The sequence below is a fragment of the Mustela nigripes genome, chromosome 13 (genome assembly GCF_022355385.1).
Source record: "Mustela nigripes isolate SB6536 chromosome 13, MUSNIG.SB6536, whole genome shotgun sequence".
In the NCBI taxonomy this organism is placed as follows: domain Eukaryota; kingdom Metazoa; phylum Chordata; class Mammalia; order Carnivora; family Mustelidae; genus Mustela; species Mustela nigripes.
In genome coordinates this window covers 12,489,339-12,502,427 of record NC_081569.1, presented here as the reverse complement: position 1 = coordinate 12,502,427, position 13,089 = coordinate 12,489,339, and the positions used below count along the sequence as shown (strand labels likewise).

Sequence of the window (13,089 nt, the reverse complement as noted above, 5' to 3'; positions counted from 1 at the left end):
TGAATAGAGCTTGAAATATGTATTCTCAATTTCCTTCCGTGTTCTCAGTGAACAGACTATCTAGATTAAAGAAAGGTTCCCAAGAGGTACCTCAGAAGTCCCCATGGGGATAAGCAGAACATTCAGCAGAAGTTAACTCTTAGCTTCTCCAAGATCACATCAACCAGAATACCAACCCCATCTGTACACTGTGGACCCTTAAAACATCTCATTTGGTCTTGATATTTATAAATGAATGAACAGCAAAAAAGCACTCAGATCCAATCAACAGCACCACAAGAATTATATCTGGATTTTAAAATGTCAACATCTGAATCTCCTTAAAAGCTGACATCAGTTTAAAAAAACAAAAAAAAACACACAGTTAAGTTGTTCTCTTGGGGTTGTTCTCATGTGGAACGAGCCATGAGTTTTACAATTACTGACTGCTTGCTTTGCTACACAAATTTATTATAACAATTTCGTGTTTTAAATCCTCGCTTGGGTCAGATAGGAAAGAGAGACCTTTTCAGAGTATCTAATTTCACATATTCACAAGCTTCTGGCAGAAAATTGTTCTAACGTGATGTGTTTATCAAGATCGTGCCAAATCCATCTCCAGAATAGGGGTTAGCAGGAATCCAAAGCTTTATCGATGTGGCTTTTAAAGCAACCTCTGTGGTGAAGGGTTTCAACTCTGCATTCAGCCTGGGAATGCACAGAGCAGCTGCTTCCAAATCCACGAGCCAAAGAAATACCTGGCATTTTAGCTGTCATGAGTCTTGGAGACTCCCTAGTTTGGGGGCTAAACCACGTCACCGGAAAATAAGTCAGAACAGAGTTGTTAAAATAGTCCAGGCTTAGGATGGAATAGTGGGGGGTGGGGGTTGGAAGTAAAATTCCATCCAATGGACTGACCCTGTACAACTCACATGGCTTCTCTGGGTCTCAGTGCTCTCTTCTATAAAATGGGTATGACTCCTATCCAGCACGGTTCCTGAGAATAAGATGATACTGCGACCTTGCAAAACCTCCATAACCCCAGGAGCGGGCACGTGACATGAAATATATGCCAGCTGAATCCACATGCCCTATAAACCAGGGAAAACAAAAAGCTTCTTCCACCAAAAGAGAAAAACATCCATGAAAAGGCACATATTGGCAAGGAACACAAAAACTAAGCACTCAATTATTGATTTATAATCTTGAGCTCACGGTGACAAAGGCAGAAGTGGACACAAAGCCGGAATTTGGAAAGGAAGCCGTTAACAAAGCAAGTAAATGCCAATCGGCTATTAATGAGCAGGGCGGCACCAACCTGTTCAAACTTTTTCTTTTTAATCACATAAAGAGTTCATGATGTTTAGAAACAATGAATCATATACCTTCTCAGGTCTGCCATATCTTCTGGTTCAAATATTAACAGAGTTTGAAACTTCCTGAGAACCTTCTTTCTCATCCCTTGCTAAAGCCAAACGTTTCTGTGCCAGCGCAAATCAAATAGATTTAAGAGAAAGAAAGAAACATCAGAGAAATTCTGCCTGTTTAGGCAGGTCTAAAACGCTGAAAGCGACTTCCACCAAAGATTCTTATAATATCCAAAACACTCGACTATGTAACAAAGTGTGTGACAACCACAGCAGAGAGGAAGTTAAGTTAGAAGGGGGACACCAGGGGCGCCTGGGTGGCTCAGTCGGTTCAGCGTCTGCCTTCCTCTCAGGTCATGATCCCAGGGTCCCAGGATCGAACCCCATGTCAGGCTCCCTGCTCAGCAAGGCATCTGCTTCTCCCTTTCTCTCTGCTCTTTCCCCTGCTCATGCCTGGGTTCCTTCTCTGTCTCTCACACTGTCAAATCAATAAATAAAATCTTTAAAAGAGGGTGACACAAAGACTGGGAGAAGATGGAGACAGTTCGTTAACAGACAATTGTCTGTTGCATTTCAGCAACAGACAAGAATTCTCGCTCAAGTGAGACACATTGCCAGAGGACAAATGGCGACATACTCATTCACCAGACAGACTGACCAGGGGAAGGTAAGCAAGCCTGCGGCACCACTGGACCCCACCTCATTCAGGAAAGAGCAACAGGAGGTGGAAGCACTGACCCCCAAGGCCATTTTCAGACTAGAAACCTACATATGTAATAATTATGTGATGTTTTACACTTGGTAAGACTGTTAATCATAATGATATTGGTTATATACAATTACACTATATGCATTATACACATTATATATTATATATATACATTATAATGTATATATACTTTATATGACATACATTATATGACATGACATAATATAGTATCCTTTTCTAAGTTCTCAAACTAAACACCAACATCTTTCCCAATAGCCCCCTCCCCACTACCACCCAAAACACAAATTATCATACAATCATCACAATCATTATTTTTACTTGTTTCTGGTCTGAGTGGGGTTTGCTTCATTTTTGTACCATCCCCTCAGTCACCTCTTGGCTCTGAATGTGGGGACAGTCATGCAGATAAGTTTAGTACTTTCTTTTCTAGGTTTCCTGACCAGATCACAACCTCTTGTGAATATGTCTTTTGTATGTATGTATTTATTTATTTATTTATTTGTCGGGGAGAGACAGAGCACAAGGAGACAGAATGGTAGGCAGGTGCAGAGAAAGAAGTAGGCCCCCTGCTGAGCAAGGAGCTGGATGCAGGACTCAATTCCAGACCCTGAGATCATGACCTGAGCTGAAGGCAGTGGCTTAACCCACTGAACCATGCAGGCGCCCCCCTATGTCTGACTTTTAATGTACAAAGTTGATCATAAACTTTCAGTTCCTCAAAAGCATCCATCCAGCAAATTCTGAAAACCTGTCTGTTCTTTCCAAATGTTGCTTCATGCTACAGAGGGATCCCTGCCCACCGCTGGCTCACTCCAGCTGCCCAGTCCTACTAAGTGCAAGCAGCCCAGTCCCTCACTGCTTGGCTCCCATGGCACCTTGCCCCTTATCCTTAGCAAACAGCACACTTTCTTGCAGGTTCCCATCTTGGCTGTAAGCTCTCAGGGGACAGGGAGATGATTCACAACTAAAACTCCATATAATGCATGCTCAATTAATAGTATTTTGGACAAAGGAACATGTATTTATTTATTTCAGCCACTTTCTTTTTTTTTCCAGTTTTTTTTTTAATAAAAATATAATATATTTTTATCCCCAGGGGTACAGGTCTGTGAATTGCCAGGTTTACACATTTCACAGCACTCACCATAGCACATACCCTCCCCTATGTCCATAACCCCACCCCCCTCTCCCAAACCCCCTCCCCCAGCAACCCTCAGTTTGTTTTGTAAGATTAAGTGTCCCTTATGGTTTGTCCCCCTCCCAATCCCATCTTGTTTCATTTATTCAGCCACTTTCTAACACAATTTTTAAACAAGCCTTCAACTCAACTCTGAGCACCTACGGAAACCTAATATTCTACACAAAAATTAATTTTGTAGTATTGGTATCAGCAGTGCCTACAAAACAGCACTGGCTGATCTGTATGAGCTACAAAATGATCCAGATAGTTAATTTATAATAAATATGATATACAATAAATATGATATATCAGATATGATAAATATCTATCATAAATACAAATATTTATGATAGATATTTATAGTGAGTATTTTTTTTAAGATTTTTATTTATTTATTTCACAGACACAGATCACAAGGAGGCAGAGAGGCAGGCAGGGGGGAGGGTGGTTGTGGAAGCAGGCTCCCTGCCGAGCAGAGAGCCTGATACGGGGCTCGAGCCCAGGACCCTGGGATCGTGACCCGAGCCGAAGGCAGAATCCTCAAGCCACTGAGCCAGGCACCTGTATAGTGAGTACTTTTAACAAGAGAAAATAACCCATTAAGAGGACAGATGGCGGGCGCCTGGGTGGCTCAGTGGGTTAAACCGCTGCCTTCGGCTCAGGTCATGATCTCAGGGTCCTGGGATCGAGTCCCGCATCGGGTTCTCTGCTCAGCAGGCAGCCTGCTTCTCTCTCTCTCTGCCTGCCTCTCCATCTACTTGTGATCTCTCTCTGTCAAATAAATAAATAAAATCTTTAAAAAAAAAAAAAAGAGGACAGATGGCAAGCATTTTACCTTACGACAATTATATGAGCTGAAACGCTGCAAATGAGCTTTCAATGAGCCCCTTGCCCCTCTGCTCCGGCCAGCCCTTGTTTGCTGTTCCACATTGCCACCCTCCTCCCACGGGCCAGATCGCAGGCTATCAACCATGCAAAAGGGCCAGAGAATTTATCTCCACCCTCTCAAGAACAAGTGGAAGTAGACTCTTTTCACCTTTCCCATCAAAGGACTTGGAATCTGTGCCTACCCTGCCAATGCCAGGGGAAATGCCCGCGTTTCCTTTGTGAACTGCTTCTCGCTTCCACCCTCTCCTTGGGAGATGGCATCATTCATTTGTTGATATTACTCAACCTGCTGAATTATTCAGTTGGGTTCTCTGCTGCATTATTCAATGTACCCAAACCTCTACCTTGGAGTCATGAGGACATTTCAAACTCACAATGTCCACAAAACTCATTTTTATTTGTTGAAAACTATTCTGTCCTGACTTGTGGTTTTAGCATCAACCCAGGGGCCCAAGGCACAAACCCCGGACACCACCTCCTACAACCCCCATCACCTACGCAATCTCCCAGATCATCTCTCAAACCCTCACACACCTCTGCTTCCCGGTTGCCTTAAGCCAAGCCCTAAAGCCTCTCTCCTGAACTAAGATAACTTCTTAACTCCTTTCCAGATGACTCACTGGGGGAAGTGGGGCACCTGACTCCATTCAGCCATAGCACAGCAGGCAAGTTTGTCCTCAGGACTCTGTACGGATCACATCTGTCCAGCCACCGCTGTATCTTCTTCCAGTGCCTGACATTAAGACTCAGCACAACCAGGCAGGCGACAAATGACTATGTGAATGCATGAATGCACGGCTGAGACAGCCAGCACTCCCAGAATTAAGTTCTGCTGCCTGCCCTGCACTCAAATTAACGTTTGTCTCAACATCTGCGTGCGGAGAAGCGAAGGCTCCGGAACCTGAGGTCCATACCCAAAGGCAAACCACCATTTGGCACACTCATACATGTCCTCACATCTACACCTGTGTTCTTTTTTTTTTTTTTTAAAGATCTTATTTATTTATTTGACAGAGAGAGATCACAAGTAGGCAGAGAAGCAGACAGAGAGAGGAGGAAGCAGGCTCCCTGTTGAGCAGAGAGCCCGATGTGGGGCTCGATCCCAGGACCCTGGGATGGTGACCTGAGCTGAAGGCAGGGCTTTCACCCACTGAGCTACCCAGGTATACCACCTGTGTTCTTTTTCATGCCTCCTGAAATGATGGAGGTATTCCATGACAAAATATAGAGAGTTGCGGAGAACAATCATTTTCAGAAAGAAAAAAAAAAATGTGAAAATGCAAAGCACAGCTCTTCTAGGTACCTTCCAGGACCTCATAGACAAACACACCATCATCTTCAAGACATCTGTGTCCTGGACAGGGAGCTGGGCTTTAGAAGAAAGTCCCCATGCCCATACCCAGAAGAAACCCACATTACAAAACAAGGCTACCTTCTGCTAATGGGGGGAATGCACATTAGCCCATCACCATACCAGGGAAGGAGGAAACATCCATGTTGCTCAATTACTAAATGCACTTGTGTCCATTTGCTTTCGAAACTTTAGAAATTCCCCCAAGGAGGGAATGACAAAATGGTACCTATCTCATCTGGCGATTTGTCCCTAAAGAAAAAGCTATTAAACCCACATGGTCAGCAAATGACAATGATTGTTAAAAAGGGCCAGTCCACGTAGTCTCAAGTCTCCCTTCCAGCCTCCCCTACAAGACCCACGCAACAAAGACACAGATGAAAACTTTCCCAGGCAGGAGAGAGGGGAAGTGCCTGAATCCTGGCTGAAATGCTTTCCAGCTGTGTGCCTGGGGACAATCCCCTTGTCTCCCTGGACTGCAGTTTTCTCACATTCAATGTAAGTGACAACAGCCCTGCTTTGTGGGGTTATACTCATGATTAAAAGAGTTCCTATTTCTTAGCACAACGCCTGACTATAGTCCAGGTACTCCAAAAATGCCAGTGACCATAACATAAATGATACTCATATCACAGTCATAGCATATTAGTGTTGGCATGAATCCCACTCCTCTCTTACCATATCCACAGGGGAGTCTATGCCCAACCAGTTCGGTGAAATACCTAGATCACCGGGTCTCAAACTTCAGCATACACCGCAGTCATCAGGAGGGCTTCTCAAAATGCAGATCGCTGTGCCCCAGACACAGAGTTTCCAATGCAGAGGGTCTGGGATGGGGGCTGAGAGCATGCATCTCTAGTAAGTTAAAACCAGTTGTGTGGGTGCAGCTGGTCTGAAAGGACATGCTGAGAACCCCTGACCAAAGGGGCCTCACTGCATCCATGGAGGAGAGTACGGGGATCCGTACCTCTGGCTGTCACCAGCCCTCCACCCACCTAGAATGCCCTCCCTGGACTCTTCCATCTTGGTAACTCCACCAACAATTCCAAATTCAGCTCAAGCCATCAGGAGCCCTCCAGGCTCCAGGCCAGCCCCTAGGACCCTGTGCTGTCAGAGTGAAATCAGCTCCATGAGGGTAGGAGCTCCCTGGTAAATAGGACCTTGCCATAGTCCGTGCCTGGGACATAGAAAAGCCTCCATTAACGATGAGTGGTAGAATAAGCGCTGGGAGCACCAATAGCCAAAGGCATCCCTGGAGAGCCAAGCAAAGTAGAAGGTCCTAGAAGTCAGCTCTGGGCCTTCCCTCTGGGCTGTTTACTAGATATGAAATTGCCCTGAGTCCACAATAAGCTGAGTATCCCTCCCACCCCAGCGACCAGCCTTCATCCTGCTCAGTGAACCATGAGTCCTTTGCCTACAACCACAGTTGGCCCTCTTACTCTTTGACGGTAATGGCGCTTCAGCTTCCGGCCTCTCGCTGGCAGAGGCCCCTATGAGGGCTACAGGCTGCTAGGAGATGCTCAGTGTTCTCAGGGAGAGAGGGCTGCAATCAGGAAGCATTTTTATGTAAGCATTTCTGGTAAATTGCCCAAAAAGTTCTCAGCTGAAAGAGAAAGAAACTTCCAGCAAAGGGTGATCATATCTTTTTCCATTCTAAATAAGCATTCACTTTCATAACTAATTTTACATTATTTTTTTAAAGATCCCCAAGTCACTTGCCTTTCAGGTGTCACAAAATCTAGATCTGCCCACTTCACATCTCATGCATACTCTGCTCCCTGGCCCTTTTGGTCTTCTGGAAAGTTCTCTAATTCATCACTCTTGGCCCCTCCATTAGAGAATCTTAACCAAGCCAAGCACACATCTACAAACACATTCTAGTCAGGATTTCAAATATTCCTAGAGAGGAGTTCAAGGTGCGTTGTTGATTTCACTGTCAAATGAAAACAAAAATAAAAATTGTGCCAAGCACAACTCAGGCAGAATATAGCCTACCTGATTCTCCCGACACAGGCAAAGAGCCTCTCTTCCCCACCTCACCCGCCAAAAAGACACTTTTTTTCAACACCTTAAGATAATTTAATTACAAAACCCCTCAATATCTCCGTATAATTACTAACAATGATAAGGAAGAGTTTAAGAAAGCAAGTGCTCTCCGTGTCAGGAATATTATTTAAAATTCTAAGGACTAGGGATAACTGGGTGGCTCAGTCGGTTAAGCAGGTGCCTTCAGCTCAGATCATGATCCCAGGGTCATGGGATCGAGTTTTGCATTGGGCTCCTTGCTGGGCAGGGTGCCTGCTTCTCTCTCTGCCTTCCACTCTGCCTGCTGTGCTCTCTCTCTCTCTCTGACAAACAAATAAATAAATACTTCTAAAAAATTTTTTAAAAGTCTAAAGACTATTTTCATTCTCATCTACAGCCTAGTAACTGCAGTTTGAAAATCACTTCCGTGGTTGACAGGAATTTGAAGAAATTATGAGTTGTTATGGCTCATTCACTCAAAGGCTAAACTGGGAATATTCGGATTCCTTCCCACATAAGTGCACTGTAGTACTCTGTACACTTCTAGAGATAGATCTAAGGAAAAACAGATACACCTTTTAAAATAAATGTTACATATATTTATATATGATTATAGATTTATACACACACACGCACACAAAGTCCTCTCTAGGTGAAAACAGTGGTTTCTTTTCATCTGAAAGATATGGAATCAAACTGACCTCTGTTAAAGGATATGAATAATAAGAAAATTAACTGTTACTTCAATGTGTAATACACAAGGAATACCTACAAAGTTTTACCGGATTTGTCCCTCTTGGACATATTTGGTCCTTAAAAATATGTTAACAAAGACGCATAATAAACTTTGTATTTTAAAAACTGCCGTTCATCTTCTTGGCCCAGACTGGTTATAGTTTAACCACACAAAGAGACTGAAAGCAATACTCATTTATTCATAACGGTCTCTTCAACTGACATGGATTGTTTTAGGAAAATAAATTTGAATTATTTTCCATTAAATCTGCCAGATTTACACTAAATGTCCGAGAACCATGGAATAGTGAAAAAGCACAGCTTTTGCATTCAGAAATATCCCCCTTGGCTCTCAGGTCCACTAATTACTTTCAACAAACTGCTAGATTCCTCCCTGCCTGGGTTTCTCACCTGAAAAGGGGGAATAATATCTACCTTGTGTATTTTACACAACAAGATAAAGTGCCCAATAACCTTATTTTGAGGATGGTTTTTCATAGTCCTTGTCAGCTGGGATGTCAGACTTCTTCAAAGATCTGCATTCTCCCTGCATTTAAACGCTTAGTACCAGAGATTAAAGAAATGCGGGCCCAAGCCCCTGCTCTTTCTGAGCACCCAGCTGCGCAGAATGAGGGCCCTAAGTGGCCCCTGTGTATCAACACCTGTGCTACCAAAAGGCACGCCAACCTGGTTCTCCCAGAGGTTCCTCCTTAAAAGACATACAACAAAAATGTACTGAATTAAATGCTGCCGACCCAAGCGAAAATGGATGCTAATAGGAATCACAACCCATAGACCTGTTTGCCACTCAGTGCGTTGGGAAGCAGGTTTTTGTAAAGTTCCAAGGTTCACCTGGAAGCTGCTTGGTAACTCCTGTCAATGTCACTTCCAGTCCGCACTTGGTAAGTACCTACCTACACGCCGCTGAAACCTTCAGACGTTCTAACCCGTTTATGGAAACCCAACCACGACTAAAAGCCTTCGGCGCCCCATTTGCTTGACAGATGGACCGCGCGCTGAGGAACTCACTGCGGAAGCAATCGCCTCTCAAGTTCACCACCACCATCACCGTATTGGGTTTTTTGGTTTTCTGGTATTTTTGTTTTTAATGTGCAAGACTCGAACCCCCACACAATTATCCTAAGGCTTTCTTCTCCTGGGCAGCTGCGCCAATGCCTGCGCTGGCAACCAGAGTTGAACCTCCGGGTCTCCACGAAGGGAGCACATGAAATCCCACACAAACGAGGGGCTAACCTCCGCAGAAAGAGCCCAGGCAGTGGCGGTGACTAACTCCACTGCGCCCCGAGGGGACCAACGGTGTGTCCTTTAAAAAGCCACGAATTCCTGGGGCAAGCCGCCTGCCCTTCGTGCGCTCTCCGGGACTGCCCCCCTCGGATTTCGGCCTCACTCCTTCGCACACCTTATTCCGGAAGCCGCGGCTCCCGGGAAGGAGCTCCGCTGAATTCCCAGCCCGAACCCTCAGGGTCCCCAACGCCTCACCTCGGTGGCGAGCAGGCGCCCGCCCCGGAAGAGAGCGGGCGGCGGCCCCCGCGTCCCCGCAGCGCGCTCTGCCAGGTGAGCCCGACCCCGCCCTCACCTGTCCGAGGCCGCGTCCCGGGGACTGCCCAGGAGCCGGCGCGCCCCTCACCTGCCGGGACCCGCCGCCGCCGCCGCTCGCACGCGCAGAAACTGCCGGGACGCGCCGGGGGCGGGGGCACGTCTCGCGCCGTCCGACTTCCTAGACCCCCGCCCGCCAGCCCCGCCTCCAGGGGGCGGAGGCGGCCGCGCGTCACCTTGGAGCCACCTCCCCGCCAAGCGCGGTCGCGCGGCGGCCGGTGACTCCGCCCGCGGCTGCCCTGGGCCCCGGCGGGGCGAAGAGGAAGAGATCGCTCTTAACGCACTGGTCCGGCTTCGCTCGCCAAAAAAGGAAGATGCGCCCCAGCAGTCTGTGTTCAAAGTGAGGAAAGAGAACAAGTGTGACTTGCAAACTTGTAATGGCTGAGTAACGTGTCTCCGCGGATACTCAGAGGAGTGCTTGGGGCCGTCGCTCCCGAAAGGATCAGTGGGGAGAGCAACCTGCGTTTTTACCACCCTGACCCGGGCAGGAGGTACCAGAACCAGGCACCCCATTAAGCCCCTGCCATGTTTACAAGACGGCGGCTCCAAGTTCGGCCACCCAGATGCGCTAAGCTCTTTATTTGCTGAGCCTTGGCTCCTGGTCTGGAGAGATTGGGCCGATTTCCGTGCCCAGCGCGCTGAGTACTCCTACTCGGAGACCCTTAGAGATCCTTGGGTCCCATGACTGGCCCTAAAGCGTTCAGCAAATATTTGCCCTTGGTTCTTTTCCCATGAACTTTCTTCCTCCTTCCTCTCCTTTTCCTGCTGTGCTCTTCTTGCACTTTTATTTACTCTTGATCTCCGCCTGGCGGTTTCTTTTCCACTCGACCTAGGAGCCCCTGTCTTCTGTGTTCTGAGTCGACCTTGCAAGACACTCGGTGGTTAGGGAGGAAACGGGCCAGATCCCTGCCTCCAGGATGTCAGAACTTCACACCCGGCCACCCCCTTGGAAGAGCAGGAATTAGATATAAAAGAGTGTGGGACAGACCTGGCGTTCTATAGGTGATGGGAGTGGGTGGCCTGTCACTGGAGAATTTAATTAGTGTAATTGGTGGTTAAGAGCCTGGGCTCCGAGTCAGAAAGACCTCACCAAGTCCTGCCTTGGCAACTGATGGTATAAACCCAAGAGTTCACTTAATGCCTCTGAATTCCCACTTTGTCTTTAATAAATGGGGATTCAAATAACAGCTATTGTATAGATTCTGAGAAATACTTAAGTGTTTTAGGTAAAGTACTTAACCACAGTGTCCATGGCCCAGGGATCCACGCTTATGAAGCGTTGGCTAATTAGAATAACAGCATGGTAAGAACTGTTGTGGGCCAGGAGGGAGAACATTTAGAACACAAGAGAACTTGGTTGGAAGCAGAGGTGTAGTCTTCACGCAAAGAAGGCATTCAGTAGTGGCTCCCAGTGAATGAACAGAAGGGCTCACCGCTCTCCGATTTGGGGGCTCTGCCTACAATACGCGATCCTATTTAATTTTCACAAACCTGTGAAACAGTTCATAATTTCCCTGGTTGAAGATGAGGAAAATTAGCCTCAAAGCCATGAAATCATCAGCCTTGAAGGTATGAACCACGTTCATAGCAGGCAGAGCAGAGTCACCTGAGCCTAGGGGAATCTGGCTTTTCCCATGGTAGCCCTGCAGGCTGTGTCCCCTTCCTCAGGGAGGGAAGGTAATGGGGGAAAATGGGGACATAAAGGACACGGGAAGAAGGGAAAGAACAGTAAATAGGGAAAGTAACCATAGCATTGAAGGCCACTAATAATACAACAGAATTAAAATAGTAAGTGAACCCACACATAAAAGCTTTTTGCTTCCAACCCCTGCCACAATGGGGTTCCTGTTCTGTGGTTCCTGTAGCTCAACCACAGGCTGAAAATGACTAACAGCATTTTTCAATCATTAAATGCTGCAGAAAGTGAAACATCTGAAGAGACAGAAATCTAAGGTCATACCTCCTCATCTCTCACCACAATATACTCTTCTGTCAAGCTTCCTTGAAGGTTTTTTCGTTGCTTTTTCTTTCTTTTTTTTTTTTTTTCACTTGTTCAAATATATTGCCTGCCTCTTTCTAATATGTTCCATCCAGGAAATTATATCATTGCTTTAACTAACTTGACTTCATTCTGTAACCACAAGAAGCACTTAGAACAGCTGCTAGACTCACATATGTGGCAGATAAATTCAAAATACACTGTTGTGACATTGAATTTCTTGAGATAAGCAAGTCTGAACCAAGTTTCATAGGCACTGTCCATGATGCCGTAATGGTGACTTTACTGAAAAAATAAAATAGAATCTCTTTTCTACTCAGTCTTGCCTTCGTAATTCACATGAACATCAAGATATGTAGCCTTTGAAGAAAGAACTCTATTGAGAATATGACCTTATAGGCAGGGATTTCTCACTGTCCACATTTAGATTAGACTCTTGCCAGATACAATTGCTCTTCGATGCTAGACAACATATGCTGGGTTGAAGATGAGGATGGCGATGTAATAATTTCACCTGTTCTTTTCCATTTTGAATGGCAGATGTGTCTTCTACAGATCCCACATGCTCCTTTGCCATGGCAGCTGATGTCACCTGTCATGTATCCGAAGTGCCGCGTGGAGGTATGTTAGCAATGTCGCAGTGCCTGTCTGAACAAGCAAGAGTAATTTAAATAGGACAAGTTCGGCGTCTGTAGTCATCTAGGCTCTCTGCCCGTGGAGTTAAAGGAGGTTTTCCTGTCTGTAAGTGCAGAGAATCAATCCAGTCCAGCTCCGATCAGAGGACTCAGAGATCATCTTGGGAGGACGAACCCCTTGGGTGCCCCAGAAAAAAGTTTGTGAGCTCTGCTAACAGGGACATAAAAGCTTGATACCTAGATCCCTCACATTTGCCTTCATCGGTGCTTCTTGTTATTACTGGGGCAAAAAAAGCTGAAGTAGGAAAACAATTGAGATATAAATGTAGAGATCTAGACCTTTCAGGAGGTGAAATCCATCTCATGGTTAAGGCAAAATTTAATCCACTATCCAAGTGGCCAATGTTTAGTGTGTGCCATAAGGAAGCATATGGACTTTGCTACGCGGCCTTGAGAAAATGGTATTCTTTGTATTGTTCACACGATCCGTCTTTGTTATTATATTTGCTCAGTTTGGTTTCTTCCTACCATATAAATGTCCTGAGAGTTTATAGAAAACATATCCCCTTTTGTTGGTGTAGAG

At 45.8% G+C, this 13,089-nt stretch overlaps 1 long non-coding RNA gene across 2 annotated transcripts in view; it reads right to left on the bottom strand.

Annotated features, from left to right (window-relative positions):
• LOC132029094 (uncharacterized) overlaps positions 1-9,846 on the bottom strand; it is a 60,290-nt gene extending 50,444 nt beyond the window's left edge. The window contains exon 1 of one of the 2 annotated variants that reach the window (XR_009407702.1): positions 9,756-9,846. This is a non-coding gene — a long non-coding RNA (uncharacterized LOC132029094). The other variant, XR_009407703.1, reaches the window with a different exon arrangement.
• Positions 9,847-13,089: the final 3,243 nt, after the last annotated feature.